This window comes from Cydia amplana, chromosome 7 (genome assembly GCF_948474715.1).
Source record: "Cydia amplana chromosome 7, ilCydAmpl1.1, whole genome shotgun sequence".
In the NCBI taxonomy this organism is placed as follows: domain Eukaryota; kingdom Metazoa; phylum Arthropoda; class Insecta; order Lepidoptera; family Tortricidae; genus Cydia; species Cydia amplana.
Genome location: NC_086075.1, coordinates 20,159,734 through 20,175,071, shown reverse-complemented (window position 1 = coordinate 20,175,071; position 15,338 = coordinate 20,159,734). Strand labels below are relative to the sequence as shown.

Here is a 15,338-nt window from a genome sequence, read left to right as displayed (position 1 = left end):
TGTGTGTGTGTGTGTGTGTGTGTGTGTGTGTGTGTGTGTTGTAAGGTGAGTCAGTAGCCAGTATAAATGATGGGATGGTGATTTCTGTGTGTATGGGTGTGATTATATAAGACTTGCGCATTAACACTAGTTTTCCGGGAGAATAGTTATTAAGGTGACTATTTGATAGTGTTCAAAAGTGATTCGGATTTTGTCACACGAATTCACAATAACGCTCGTAGCAACGTGCTCCTTCTCCGAGGCGCGCTCGCATATTGGGGTGCTGGGGGTCCTTGAGCCTGCCCTTGCTTGACAGACGGCACTAGCTGATAACACCTAGTTTCCGAGATATCGCAAAGTTTCACTGTGTACGATTGTTTCAATGTTCGACAACTGACCCTACACTGTTAACTGACAATTCATAAATTTATCAAAATAATCCATTGATGGTTAGTTAAAAGTGTACACTCTTGTTATAAATTGCCCTTACTGTTGCAGTCCTCGTTGCAAATGCAAAGTTTTCGGGCAGTCAGAGCCGAGCGATATTTTTGGCGATCGGTATTCGTTGGAATGAATTAGCGGATTTTCGCAATCGTAAATAACACCCCGGACTTAAAAGTCTTCGAGGCCAAGTGGGTTACGAAATGGAAATAAATTTCAGTCAGATCCATGTTGGGATTTAAAAGTTAAATTTAAAAGGAGACAAGTATCAGTCATCATTTTCAAATCAGCATTTTATGTCCTGTTTTTATTAAAGTTTCTCTATAGAATAAGCCAAAAACCTTTTGGAAATATTTGCTGTACTTGTAGACAATGTTTTTTTACACTTTGCTAATGTTTTCATCATACAGCTTTTAAAAAGTAGGTTTAAACTTATATTACTCGACTTGGCGTTAACACTACTACAGTATTTACCCCTTCGATATTTACAAAATAAGTTCAACTTTATTTTAGTGTTATTACTTAGGTACTTGTCCCTCCTAGATATTTTAGACATGTCATATGAGATCAAGTGAGATAGAGTCAGTCGATACTAACTTTGCACCGACTGAAACTTGTTTATAAGTGTTTAGCAAGAAAATATGACTTTGAAGTGCATTGAATATACCTATGATGTCAATGGCATGTAAAGTTTTTGACCCGGATCTCACCAAAAGTTTTCTCTACAACCCTCACCTGGTACCGACCAGACCCACAAATCGCTTCCCAGCGTCCTCTGCTGACAGATACGAGTAGCCGCCATTTCTCTTCGAGGATTGAACGGTGGTCCCACCGGTCTGCTAATTGTGGCCAGGATGCTTGCAAGGTGAAAGGTTAGCAGAGATTGTGTGCACGTAATTTCCTTCAAAGTTGTAAAGTTTTTCGTTGTGAAGTACCGTTGTAAATTCCTAAACTCGTGCAAATGATAATACTATAGTATTATTTTTGGAAGTCAACCTCGTTTGTTGAACATACCGTTTGAGTTCTTGAATCGAGTATCTTGACATAAAATGTTTCACTGATTCTACGATAAACGTTTTAGTAAACATTAAATTACAAAGCAAGCAAAACAATGCATTTAATTTAAACTTCTATTTAAATTCCATTAAAATTCTGGCCGCAAACTATAGTAAAATTAAGCTACAAGCTCGTTAAATTCCGCGTTCGGGACAAGCGTTACAATATCGTGTTTATTTGTTTAGTTGAAGCTAAATAAATTTACTCGTTTTTGCACCTTGTACCGTCGTAATAAGACCTGAAATGCATACATATTTTTGACGTGGAGTGCACGCAGTAAACCGGATATTTACGCGGCAGTAAAGGGTATTTTTACCGTCTTTGATCCTGTTTTATTGATATCTTCCCGGCAATTACAGTGAAACCTGGATAAGTGAGACTTCAAGGGACGAGCAGATTTGTCTCACTTAAAGAGGTATTCCACTTACCCAGGTTCTCAGTTAGCCAGGTACAAATAAATTTCTGTCTCATTTACAGAGGGTCCCATTAATAGAGGTGAGAATAGAGGATATATTTCAGTTATAGAGGTGGTTAATAAGGTATTTTGTAATTATCTTTAAAAATAAATAAGGTAAAATAATCCTTGCCCCTAAATATTTTTTAAGTCTGTTAAAAATATTTATTTGAATTTATTTTGAATGATTCTCCAAAGGATAGATTTTTTTCAATTAAATTTGATACGGACTTCATTGCGTCTTAGAAATTTATTAAATGAATACATATTTGTTTATTCGTGTTACTTATCAAGATTTCAGCTTTCGTTTCGATAGTTTTAACTACATAAAGTAACTAAATGAAACTTGAAGTCGTTTAGACACAATTAAGCAAATGCGGAATTTGTGGATAGACTTAAGAGTTAGTAAGAATACGGAAATTGATCAATAAAGTCCAAGTTAGAGAGGTCATAGATTGACGTTATCTCAGATACAGAGGTCAATTCCTATAAAATTCTAAAAAAACAATTAGGAAAATGTAATCTTATAAATATAGTCTCAGTAAAAGAGGTAAAATACACTTTCAGTGTCAATTATAGAGGTAAATGTGACTATAAAATCACAACAACTAATCCCAGTTATAGAGGTTCGTTTTATCTCACTAACAGAGGTAAATCAGCGCTAAAGTGCCGGGACCGCACCATGAGTCCCAGCTATAGAGGTTTCTCACTTATCCAGGTCCCACTTAACCAGGTTTCACTGTATATGTGGACGCACCGGGTTGGGAGCCGATTACTGTTTGGTGATTGATACAGTTCGATTTCCTTTTCCTAGTGTTGGAGTTTTAATCATCCTACTATTTCCTAATGGAACATTTTTAACAGATTTGTACATACAATACTTTAACAAGGTATTTATGTAGTAAATATAAAAAGCCTTTATGGCAAGTTACATAATATTTCAATAATAGAATTTGGGTGGTAACTTTGCTGTTATATGTATAAAAAGGCATTTAGTTAGTACATTATTTAGTCTCTTATTATGTATTTTTACTATTTATAATATCTATGATTAATAGCTAAGATAACATTTGATACATTAAATCAGTAAATCATCTAAAATGACAATTTCTCAAACATTTCCCACCAAATACATCGACCGTCCCTCAAATTCGATTCCAAATTCCGCGATATATCCTCATCCCAAATACTTTTACGAGCACCCTTGTGCCCGGACCATCAAATCCTCGCCATTCTTTACCGACTTCCATCCAGATTCAAATAGGACAATGCGTTTAACGAAACGGCTGGGTTTCCTTACGACTGATAAAGACTGGATTGGGTCCTGCGAAATTGGGTTGCTAAGATAAGTGGGTCATACTGCACGGAATAGTTATTCGTTCAAATTTGGTTTTCTGTGCTCGAAAGTGGTCTCAACAATGTGTTGCTGTTGCAGCGTAAAGTTACCGTTCAGAAACATCAAAAGTCCGGGCAGCAACATCGATCGACATGCGGAATCAATGTAGTCGGCAGTAACGTCGCGCAGTAATGTACGTGTAAATAGGTATTAGTCCGAATCCGAACGGTTATTCCTTTACAGCTACAGCTGTCTCTTTGATAAAAAAAGTGAAGGGACGGATTTAACGTTCCATAATCGACATAATAATTCAACGCCGTTGCTGCAGTCGCTATAAAAATGTTACTTTAACACCGGCAACGGGTTGATTCGGCCCGACGCAGTAACTATGTTTAATTGCATTACAACAAATTGCCGTAGCGAAAGTGTTAATTAAACAAATTCCCACAACTTTGACACCGCCTAATCGAACCAGCGAACTAAGCTACCAGCAGCGCTCGATTGGACATCCATCAAGTCTTGTATTGTATGACGGAATTTCAACAAAGAACTACAACCACGTAAAAGGTCAATTCTCTGTGACCCGCTTTCCATTTATATGGACAGGAGTCTTTTATTGAAAACCCATCTTAATACTGCATCGCCTTTGTCCTCGGTCACCAGTGGGTTAGGCGCCGAGATCGCAAATATTTTATTATCTCCAATCGGGAGGCGCTTGGCATTCCAGTCCGCACCAGTTATAAATTTCGGTCGTGCCGCGGACGGCCGAGTAATATGGAAAGAGTTTGGGATTTTGTGGTTTAAAAGGCCTAAGTGCACGCAACATTGTATGAGCTACACGTCTTTTGATATGAGCTGGAGCGAGTCATTTCGGTTACACGTCGCGTATCTGAAGTTGTATTAGGCCTATATTCGACGTAGTACAAAGCGTAGAGCTTTATTGTCCATTTGTTTGATAAGTGTGATAAAATTAGATTAACCTTTTATGGCCACGCCTTGCGTGGGAAAAGTTAATCTTTTATTCTTTGAAGACGCTCAGTTACGCAATGGGTAAACTGTTTATTCAATATCGCCATGGAATTGGAAAATTCAAAATAAACGTTTTTTTTTACTGAATGTATTTGTTTTGTGAATTAGTCCTAGGCTCCTAGGTAGAGCCTAGGCCCTATAGGTCCTAACTTAGGTCAAAAATACCTAATAGTGATACATATTTACATTTATAACTTGCCTCGCAAGTATATTGACAGAGACAATAGTAGGTATGTTTCCAATTTACTGTTTATATAAATACTAATTTTAGTAGGTACTCTTAATTTAATAATTGAATACTCTTAGTTTTTGATATTTTGATGTTATTTCTACTTATTACATTTTAGGACACTTTTTTTTCTCCTATAAGGATCGAAAGAGCTCTTGATTCTGAGTAGAAATAATATAAAAAAAATCCCATATAAAAAACTGTAAGTAATGTAAAACTTTTAATAAAATGGCCGAAGTACTTACAGTATATACAGCCAGCTTTCTGCATCTCCATTTAAAAAATATGTCGTCGTCTCGCGCAAACTTTTTATTATTTATACTCCTTTCTCTGTAGTGTAGTCGTATGTTAATCGCGCTATTGATATATTGCCTGTATGCTGGATCGAGACAATGTGTTGTGTGTGACTTTAAAATTTAATGTCAACGACGTGACTTTGTTTTTGATGTTACAGCCAGCATCAAAAGTAACGGATCAGACTTCGCGTCAAAAGTATCTGTCATTCTCTCAACAGCGTATCAAAAAGAGATATGTCTCTATATATGTAGAATACTTACGGCGCAAGAGATTCTTTTTGACGTATCGTATGTAGGTGTATTTTTGAACGTCCGGATCACTTGCTGATGTAGGACTTCAATTAGTATCGTCATTTGAAACTTTTATTAAGACTCCTAGAGTCCTAAATTAATGTTACGTTGTTATTTAGCCAACTTCATCAAAAAAGCGGACGGTTATGATTTTAATAATCAATGTATGTGTGATGTTTATGCATGGGTTCTTATTAACTTAGCCCAGGAAACATTATTTTTGTATAATTTTGCTAAAGGATACGTCAATCGATTATTATTTATGGCAAGTTGACATACGCTAGATTTGACATCGAATTCTAAAACGGAGGTTGTTTTTCAAACGTTTCTTTTGTTATTCATTATATTAAAGCTGAACATTACTCTTTTTTTCAATAATGAAATTTTATTTCGGGCTTCAAGACAAACTAGGGCATTTAAAATAAATATCAATAATTCATTTTATAATACATCGTAATCCTAGGAATACCTATCACATAGGTACTCGGAGGAATAATCCAATATGGAGTGGTGACACGCACTAATTTCTATGTGAAAAATTCTGCCGTTTTCGGCGCGGGGGGCGAGGAACGCACACAAATAATGTAAACACTAATGCATTTTTTGCATGCGTCGCTACACACGCACACGACAAAATTATCAAACACTAGCATAAACTATATTCACACAAATACAAGAACAAACACAGACAACCCTGTCCGTGAACGAGATGATGTCAGTTTTAAGTAAACGTAAAAGTGCGAGGGACTTGTCGATAATATTGTCGATATTTTATTGACTGAATTTTAACTGTCTGCTTTAGTCAATTATAACCATCAAAAACATTACATGTGAAAACCGGCCAAGTGCGAGTCGGACTCGCGCACGGAGGGTTCCGCACCATCAACAAAAAATAGAGCAAAACAAGCAAAAAAACGGTCACCCATCCAAGTACTGACCCCGCCCGACGTTGCTTAACTTCGGTCAAAAATCACGTTTGTTGTATGGGAGCCCCACTTAAATCTTTATTTTATTCTGCTTTTAGTATTTGTTGTTATAGCGGCAACAGAAATACATCATCTGTGAAAATTTCAACTGTCTAGCTATCACGGTTCGTGAGATACAGCCTGGTGACAGACGGACGGACGGACGGACGGACAGCGGAGTCTTAGTAATAGGGTCCCGTTTTTACCCTTTTGGTACGGAACCCTAAAAGGTGCAAGTCTCGCAACGCTTCTACTACAAAAAAGTTTTGAGATGTAATGCTAATGTGAAACCAAGTCGGTTATCATCGTAGTGTACCTTTACCTACTATTTGTAGGAACTGCAACAGTAACTTTGTAATAGCATATATTTATATGGAATTACAAACTTACTTATGCAGTTCTTAGAACTTTAAAACGTGACTGATATTGCAATATTTTTAGGTTTTCGATGGCTTGGTAAGCTGAAAACTACTTATGTTTAAAATTTATTGCATCTTTTGGAAATCTAAAAAAATATATCAAAATAACAATATATTTATAATGTTCATATAGATTTTATCGATATTGGTTTTTATGGTGTCCCATCGCTAACTATGGTAGAGTGATACCAGAGTAATAAATTAAAAGTGCCTATTTATGGAAAATGACGGCAGTAAATACCTTAAAATAAATAAAATACAATACAAATATTGGACATGTAAAATAAAAAATATACGATAGAAACTAAGAGAAAAATGAATTTTCAAACAGTAGTAGGGTAGGTGCGTTAGTTTTCGTCCACTTGAAGAAATTGAATATAAATCTACATTGCTGCAAAAATTTGGACTTAAAGCAATCCTTAATGTCGAGACAATATACGAGTATCTATCTACATAAAAAATGTATTTGGCAAGTAGCAAATTAAATATCAAATATGTTATTTGCTGATTAGCAAATAACATATTTGATATTTAATTTGCTATTTTTTATTTATTTTGTCATGTGGACGAAAACTAGAGACTAGAGCATGGACGGAAACTAGCACAATGACCAGATCGGTAATATCACGTTACTTATGATTTATACTATTTATTTCTTTGAATGGATTATGTTGATATAAAAATAAGGTGTTATAGAAAAATAATGTGTTATATAAATTATATAATAATAAGCAACGCAAATTAGAAGTTAGGTATACCTAATGAATATTTAGAAAGTCTTCTTTAAATATTACCCTAAATTAGATCTAGTACCATGAAGTGGTATCACTTTCAGACTGACAATGTTTTTTAGTTTTTTGCTAAATTAGTGCACTATTTGATAATATTTACATGTAATAGTACTTACATATGAAAAGAAACGTGTTCTTTAAGTACGCTAGATGTGTCCGATCGGTTTTTACAGGAGAAAACGATACAATTCGGCATTTTCTGCTCCTAACATTCCGCTTAGACTGACGTTTGCTGAATGGCGTATGACGTATGGCAACTAGTTTTATATAACCTCCTTGACCGGCGGCCGCCTACTTTTGGCAGAGGGGAACGCCTGTTAATGGCGGTTCCTGTTGGTTTATTATTCCGAGCATAGGTAAGTATAACTCTCGACAAGTCCCACTCGCAGTTGTGACAGCAACTCAAAACTTCCAGTCGAAGTCGACCTATTCTGCATCTACCACAATAATATATGCATTGTTCCCTCAGTTTGTTGTTCCGAAACATTCGCTCATATTCTATTTCCGTCTGCCTCCATTTCCCGTCGTTCACCCCCCACCCCCTCACCCCCTCGCCCCAGCAGTAAACGCCAAAACAATAGCTCCTGTAGGACGTGGTTATTAGTAACTGGTGGATTTGCAGGCTTAACGAGCTATTCAGAGGGATTTTAAGAATCAAGAATCATTTATTCAGGATTTCATACTAGCGAAATTGATTTGTAGCTGGATTTTTTTTATTTTATCTCTATCGCGATAAATAAGTTTTCGAGAACGTATATGCATTTTGTTAAGGAATTATGCACGAACAAAACCCGAAATCCCCAAACCTATTGGCAAGTATAATATATGTGAAGTTGAAATCATCTAGGCAATTTTTTTGGTTGGAATCCCTACCAACCAATAGTTTTTTTTTTATTCGAAAAACTGTAGGTAAGCTTGACTTCCTAGATTGGAAACAACCAGAATTAAATAAATGTACGAACGAAGAAATACTGAAACTTTTTTATGGCATTCGTTTTGAAGCTTCACAATTATAAACTTTTTTAAAGGCAAGTTGATGTAAATGGTAATATAGGCTTTATTGTTAAAACTTTGTAATTTGCATAATGAACGCGAAAATTAATGTTGTTGTATTTAATGTTCCGAAAAGTTTAAATTACTCTTAAAAGCTACCATTGGAATTACCTTTACCTACATGAAACGATTACTGTTTTTGAACTGATCACTTTGTGATTCTATTTTTGACATAAAATGTAATGCACGTCAAGTAATAATATCGTCGCCCCCATGGAAAACTCACCTATCTGCAAAAAACACATTTTTGAGGGGAAGGATTTTAAGATGTAAAATTAGTTTAACTTTTTTTTTACAAGTCAATGTTGCGGTTGAACTGGTATTTTAAATACATAAGGGTTCCAAAATGTATGCATTATATTATCCATTTGTGAGATATACATTACGCTATTGTAATCAGAAGTAAACGCATTTTCGCAACTTTGTAACTCCATAGACAGTAAAAAAAGGTCAACTTATACACCGTGGTAAACTAATGAAAATGCCACTTTCGTAAGTAAAAAATACATTCCAAACATTTTGAACCAATGTAAAGTTACGGAAATGTCATTTTCGTAAGTTTCTTATGGTGCATGTGAAGTTGTGAATACGTTTTTATTCCTCTATATTTAGCTGTAAAGTTGCGAATGAGTAGGTATCTACTTTTGATCCCAGTAATATATTATATGCGATTGTATCACAGAATTCACAGAATACAAAAGCAGTATTTTATGACACTTTTAGTTAAATTATGTTTTTTTTTTATTTAAAATTTGCTATCACTTATTACATAGGCCAATTCGAACGTGCTCTGTCTGACATAAAACCGATATAAAAATGATATTGGAATCTTATCAGTTAGCTGTCATGCATTCTCACGGGCGTCTCGCTCTCACTGATATTTCTAATAGGTATCGGTTTCATGTCAGTGCACGACTGCACGTTTGAATAGGCCTGACAGTTAGGCCAATAAAAAACATTATAAAATATAGTGTAAGTATTTAATAAACAAAAGAAGTATGGAACAAGTGTTCATTACATAAAAAAAAAATCTTCTTCCTGATCGGGTTCCGGCAAACGATCTATTACTTCTTCAGAAACTGGAAGGTTTGCAAAATATGAGTGATAGTATTTAGGTATTTGATTATCACGGCATAGTTTCATGAGATCACCTTTTTTTGCTTTTGAAATAGACATTCTATTATCATAAGCAGGAATAGGTAATACTGTGGCACATTTTCCCCTTTTTGCTTTTAATTTTAACTCTGTGAAGTGTTTGTCATCATAATCACTTTTAATGAAAATTGATTTGGGACTTTCTTTACGATATTGAATCCATACTGCATCATAGAAATTAGTCATAACTTTTTATCCTGTTTCGTCCTGTGATCCATTCTCAATGGTTTCGTTATTTTTAGTTCTCTTCTTCTTTTTCTGTTGTTTCGAATTGGTATCCTTTGCAAATTGCACCTCATTACTGTTAAAGTCTAAAAACTCATCATGAACCAAGACGTTTACATTAAATGGACGGGGATTCGTTCTAGCCAATCTCATTATTTGAGTCCATCCATCTGGTGTATATACTGGTACGTTTTTAGCCTTTTGTTCAATTTTAGAGTGAACTGAATCACATTCCATGTGGCTGTGCTCGGATTCAAAGAAGACGTGATCTACTATTTCAATCGTTTCATGTGTCGAAACGAGGTGCAGAAGCATGCAACAGAAGTGGTAATTTTTCTGCTCCCCACCGCAATTGTCTGACATCATTCTGACATGTGTGATACCTTCTTTGTCTAAAATATATTTGTATACGCAGGTTGCGACTTCGACACTACCCCACTTACCTTCAGTTTCATCCCACGTATAACAGTCAACATCTTGATCATCAAACTTATAAAAAATTAAGTTATAGACAGCTAACTTCCGAAAATAAAAAAGGGCCCAGCTGCCCCTTTAGGTGTTTGGAGAACTGATTCTAAATCACAGTTGAATGCCAAAGTTTTCACATCATTCACTGCTGCTTGTCTGTCAGCGTCTCGACGCAAAAAAGCGTCATCTCTTCATTTTAGGTGCTGAAGATAATCACCCTCTTCACACTCTCCATTTCCATATGATACGCACTTTTTGCAAAGATCTTTTTTTGGCACATGAAATTTTAATTTATATGATATGTCTCTATACATGCTGGAATAGTGCCTTTTTCTGAACACTGTATTTAACAAGTTACATTCCTTACAAAACTTATTATCAGGGGTCGGACAAAAAGTGCGGATGACGTAAAAATGACGTAATCTTGCACACAGGATGATGTTTGAGTTTGTATTTAAACTTCCGTGTGACATGTAGTAACAAAGTAGTATTAATGAAGTAACAAAATAATCGTAAATAAATCCATGGAATTAATAATACAGGTGATAGGGTGATGTAGTGAATAAAATAAATTTCACGAAACTTGGCACAATATTCGAGTAGAGATGACATTTTAGAGCGTTTTCTTATACATTAGTAAATATAAATTTTAGCTAAATATAATCGTGAAGATACAATAGCTAAACAATAACGACGTCAATTTATTGTTCATCTGATTGACAATGTGTCAGTCAAAAACGTACTTACTCATTTCAAGTGGCGATATCGTTTAATAAAGAGGTCGATAAATGATAAGTGATAATTGTTTATGAAAATCAAAAATACTACTTGAAATCATCCTATAAGTGGTTTGACGTCATCCGCACTTTTTGTCCGACCCCTGCTTATTATATTATAACGATTATTCTAAATTTTTTACCTTAACTAAAATGCGATTCAAGTATATTCGCAAAAATGTGAAATGTGATTTCATTACTAAATTATAAATTACTACCATAAACTTGCCAAAATGCCTGATTCGCGTATTTACTTTGGATAACATTACGAACACAAACACACTTGCCACCATAACAGATTAACGAATTAGCCAGATTCGCAAATTTGCTGTAGGCTACTCATGTTCAAACTGACGAATATACCACATTCGCAAATATACTGCAGGCCAGTCATGTTGCTGGGTAATAATCACCACCATAGCAAAGTAACGAAACAACTAGATTCGTTTATTTGCTATAGGCTACTTTCTTCATATATATATAATATTTGACACAGTGAATATGCGAATTTGCCCGATCAGTAAGTTTACTATGGGACAAAATCTTTCATGATCCATATAATAGTCCACGGAAAAATATCTTAACTACAAGTTGTAAGTTTACCATGGGTGCAAACATATAAACATTCAGATTTGTACAAATGTAACTCTGGAACCATGAATGTTAGATCTATGAAAATTTGTGAGAAGGTGTATTCTCCTATTTGGTGCAGATTTATATCAAAAAGTCAATTTTGTAAAAATAGCAGATACGTGAGTTTTCCATGGGGGCGACGATATAGACGAAAGAGTTAGAGACTATATTATTATATGTATGGAGAAGATTTATACGAGATTTACTGTACTTATTTTAAAAGTTTGCTTTAGGGTTTCATCTTTTAATAGCCTATTTTAATATGATTTACTTTACATTGAAATTTTGGACCCCGCAACTAGACAAGGAAGTGAGATATTTTTTAAGCAGCCAACAAACATAAAGTAACTTCTAACCGGTACCGTACGTACATATCTCCAGCTCCTTAATAATATCTCTAATTTCCATACATGTAAAACACGTCCCGATGCATACAACATGAGCTCCTGCATCCATAAATACCGCATAAAGTCATAACCTCTCGCATCTGATTTATGGTTAAACTTCAACCCACTTATAAGGCATATTTTCTTCTGGTTCAAAATTTAAGATGGAAGATTCGGGGCACGAGTTATTTATTGTATGAAAATATATCTTTGCTGTGAAGTCAACTATTTTCTTGGACCTATTATGAGTCAGAGGACATTTTAAAATGACTATATACCTATAGTTATAAATGTCAATCTTTTCTAACGTCTGATCCCAAAGATGAATAACATGTACAACTACTCTTGTTTTCTCTCTTTCACACTTTTATTCAGGTATTCGCACGCACATCATTAATTCATACATACATACTCACATACATACGCACATAATTAAGTACATTCACACAAACTTACACATTGAATCTCTTTGTAAGCGTCGTGAAATCAGTGATCAAAAATTTCTTTACAAAATTTTAAATGGGTTAATTGATTCACCTAATCTCCTCTCAAGAATATCATATAGATGTCCAAATCGGCGTACTCGTTCTGTAGGCTTATTTGCTACCCCGTTATGTCGTACAGCGTATGCAAGGAATAGGTTCCTAATCAGAGCTTGTAAAAATTATAATGAAAAATACATTGATCATGATATAAATCACATGTCTTTTCAACAGTTTGTTACTGCGATTAATAAAAAAAAGAAAAAAAAAATAGTTAGTAGACATAAATTTTAAGGTTTTAGGATATTCTCTGTTTCTGTTATGTACATAATATAATATGAAACGCATTAATTTAAAAATAATATGCGTTGTTAATAATAATATGTGTAACCTAAAAGTTAACTCCTTTCTGAGCAAACATAAATGTTATTAGTTATAAGTGGAAACTGTTTTGGCTATGTATTGTCTAAATTAATTATCTTGTTGTACTATTTTGCCTGTTTGTTTCCCAAGTTTAAATAAAATAAAAATTACTTACACCTTTTTAACTTTCTGAGACTTTAGTTAGGATTTTTATTATTCGTTAATTTCTCTTAGATTCCCACAATACAGGCTGTGCCTAGTGTGGGAATCACTGCACTACTTTTATTTGGTGTCTGTATTTCCTGAAATAAATATATTATTATTATTAAAAGTCAACTATTTCGAATTGTTTTTTTATGGTTTGTAACAATGAAGGAACTGAATTTTGTAATATGAGTTACTATGTTTCGTTCTCCAACCATTTTCTGCACACTATGTTACTTATGTAGTTATCTTCTTTACGCAATTTTTATTATTATGTGTATAAAGTTCATATAAAACTAAGTAAAACGTAACATAGCATTAATATAATTTATGTGGCTATGTGAGTCAAACAACGTTTTTTTTATATAATCATTTTTCATTTTAATGTCCACATAAATAAAAGCAGTTATTTAAACTCAGTTAGAAGAATATTTTGGAGCATCCAATTTATGACGTTCCAAATATTTTTAATTTTTATAATATATCATGAGGAAATTAAATGAGAAGTTTAGTTCGTAGCTCATTAGAGCTATTAGCTATTTATAAAACTCAAAAATATATTAGAACTTTCGTAGGGTCACTTCCATATGCTGAATGTCTGTCTCGTCTATCAGACTCATCTGATTTTATATTAAGTACCTCGGTCTAAGGCTGCGTTTCCATCAGAAAAGTGCGGGAATGCTTAGAGAGCGATCTGTTTCTCAAGAACCAATAGTACCAAACACAAGTTTATAAAATATGTAACAATATTGAATATACAGAAAGCTCTGTTTCCACACAACTGGTCGTTTGATTTGCATGTATATTCCAACTGCGGCGCGCCAGTAATTCAATCGCGTGCGTGCCGATTGATAACTTAAAGCTGCATTCAAACTTTATAACGATTTGATACTGATTTGATATACTGTGTTTCGCGATCGTACTTATATCGGTACGAGTGAGGTAGATTGCGAGTATAGTATCAATTCAAGATCAGATTTTTAGGGTTTAAATGCAGCTCCTTGTAAGATAGACATTTTGAGGATAACGGGTTTTGCTCACGGGTTATTTCATGTGGGGTGAGGTTGTGTTTACGGAGGACGTTCTTTTCTTAGTCCATCCATAGGGGACCGGAATCAAAATAATAAGTTTGCGGTCTTATCACGTCGTGGTGGATATTATAATGAGCTAATATTGGTGTACAGTCGCCATCAGATATATCGGAGCGGCCAAGGTGTTCACAATATCTGAACTCGCACTCTAACACCCTGACAATAGAGGCGTGTTCAGATATTTGTGAGCGCCTTAGCCGCTCCGATCTATCGAATGGCGACTGTACAGTGCGATGTCAATTTAGGCGGATGGCCTGACTCATTATATTTGTAAACAACGGGCATTGGTCAAATAGATAATTTATATTTTAGGCACATAGGTATTAATCGAATACTTAAAACAGAAAAGTTGTTCCATTTTAATATTTTTAAACGAATACTTTCTAAATAAGATATGTAATGTCATTTACTTTAACTTTACTTTCATAATTTTCCTGAATTTTATAAAAACTTACACAAAAGGTAAATCTACTAACTTAACTAACTAGTCTACTAGTAGAATCTACTCTAGGCTCTGCCGTCTGTTCTAAAATCATTAATCATCATCATCATAAAGTCTACTTTAGCTGTAGGCTACCAGGAAGGCGTGACATGAAACAGATGGCCGACTGGGACGATAGCCTCTTTACGACTCGATTGTGGCTCCATCTGCGTCTGTTTCATTGTTTAGAGTTTCTCTGTATGTTAAGGCTACAGAGGTTTCGATCGTTAATAGGTACCAAAATCGTGTTCTGGGTATACCTAACCTATATAATTATACATACTACTTTGAACGTTATTAAGACGTTAGTGGATCATCAAGAAATTTTCTTCATACATACTTATTCCCCATTTTCCACCCTGAATATGAACTTAATAGAATATATTTTTGCGAAATTGATTGCTTATTAACCATAGCTTCCCTTCGTCTGTCTTTTTAGATTTAGTGTTTTTTTCAAACACATTTTAAAAGCTTCTAACACTTATAATAATTAAAATAAAATCAATAGACTTGGAACAGCTGTGGTTCATATACATCAAGTTGTGTAAAAATGTTTTTAATAATGTGTCTTAAATACGTGGGATTGTGAAGAAAGTAGGAAGTTTAACCCACTAATCCCCCATTTAGAAATCGAACATGTCTAAATTAAGAAAGGCATTTTATACCGTTAACCAACCATGTCATCTCGTCAACACTAATCTTTAATCAGAAATTGTTGAATCGTAACAAAGTTAA

General features: G+C 34.5%; 1 protein-coding gene and 1 long non-coding RNA gene across 3 annotated transcripts in view; one reads left to right on the top strand and one right to left on the bottom strand.

The window, feature by feature from the left end:
- Positions 1 to 15,338, bottom strand: part of LOC134649685 (uncharacterized) — a 208,930-nt gene that overhangs the window by 75,910 nt on the left and 117,682 nt on the right. The gene's annotated exons all lie outside the window — the stretch shown is intronic.
- The window catches only part of LOC134649576 (EGFR adapter protein-like), a 109,054-nt gene that overhangs the window by 66,149 nt on the left and 27,567 nt on the right, over positions 1 to 15,338 (top strand). The gene's annotated exons all lie outside the window — the stretch shown is intronic.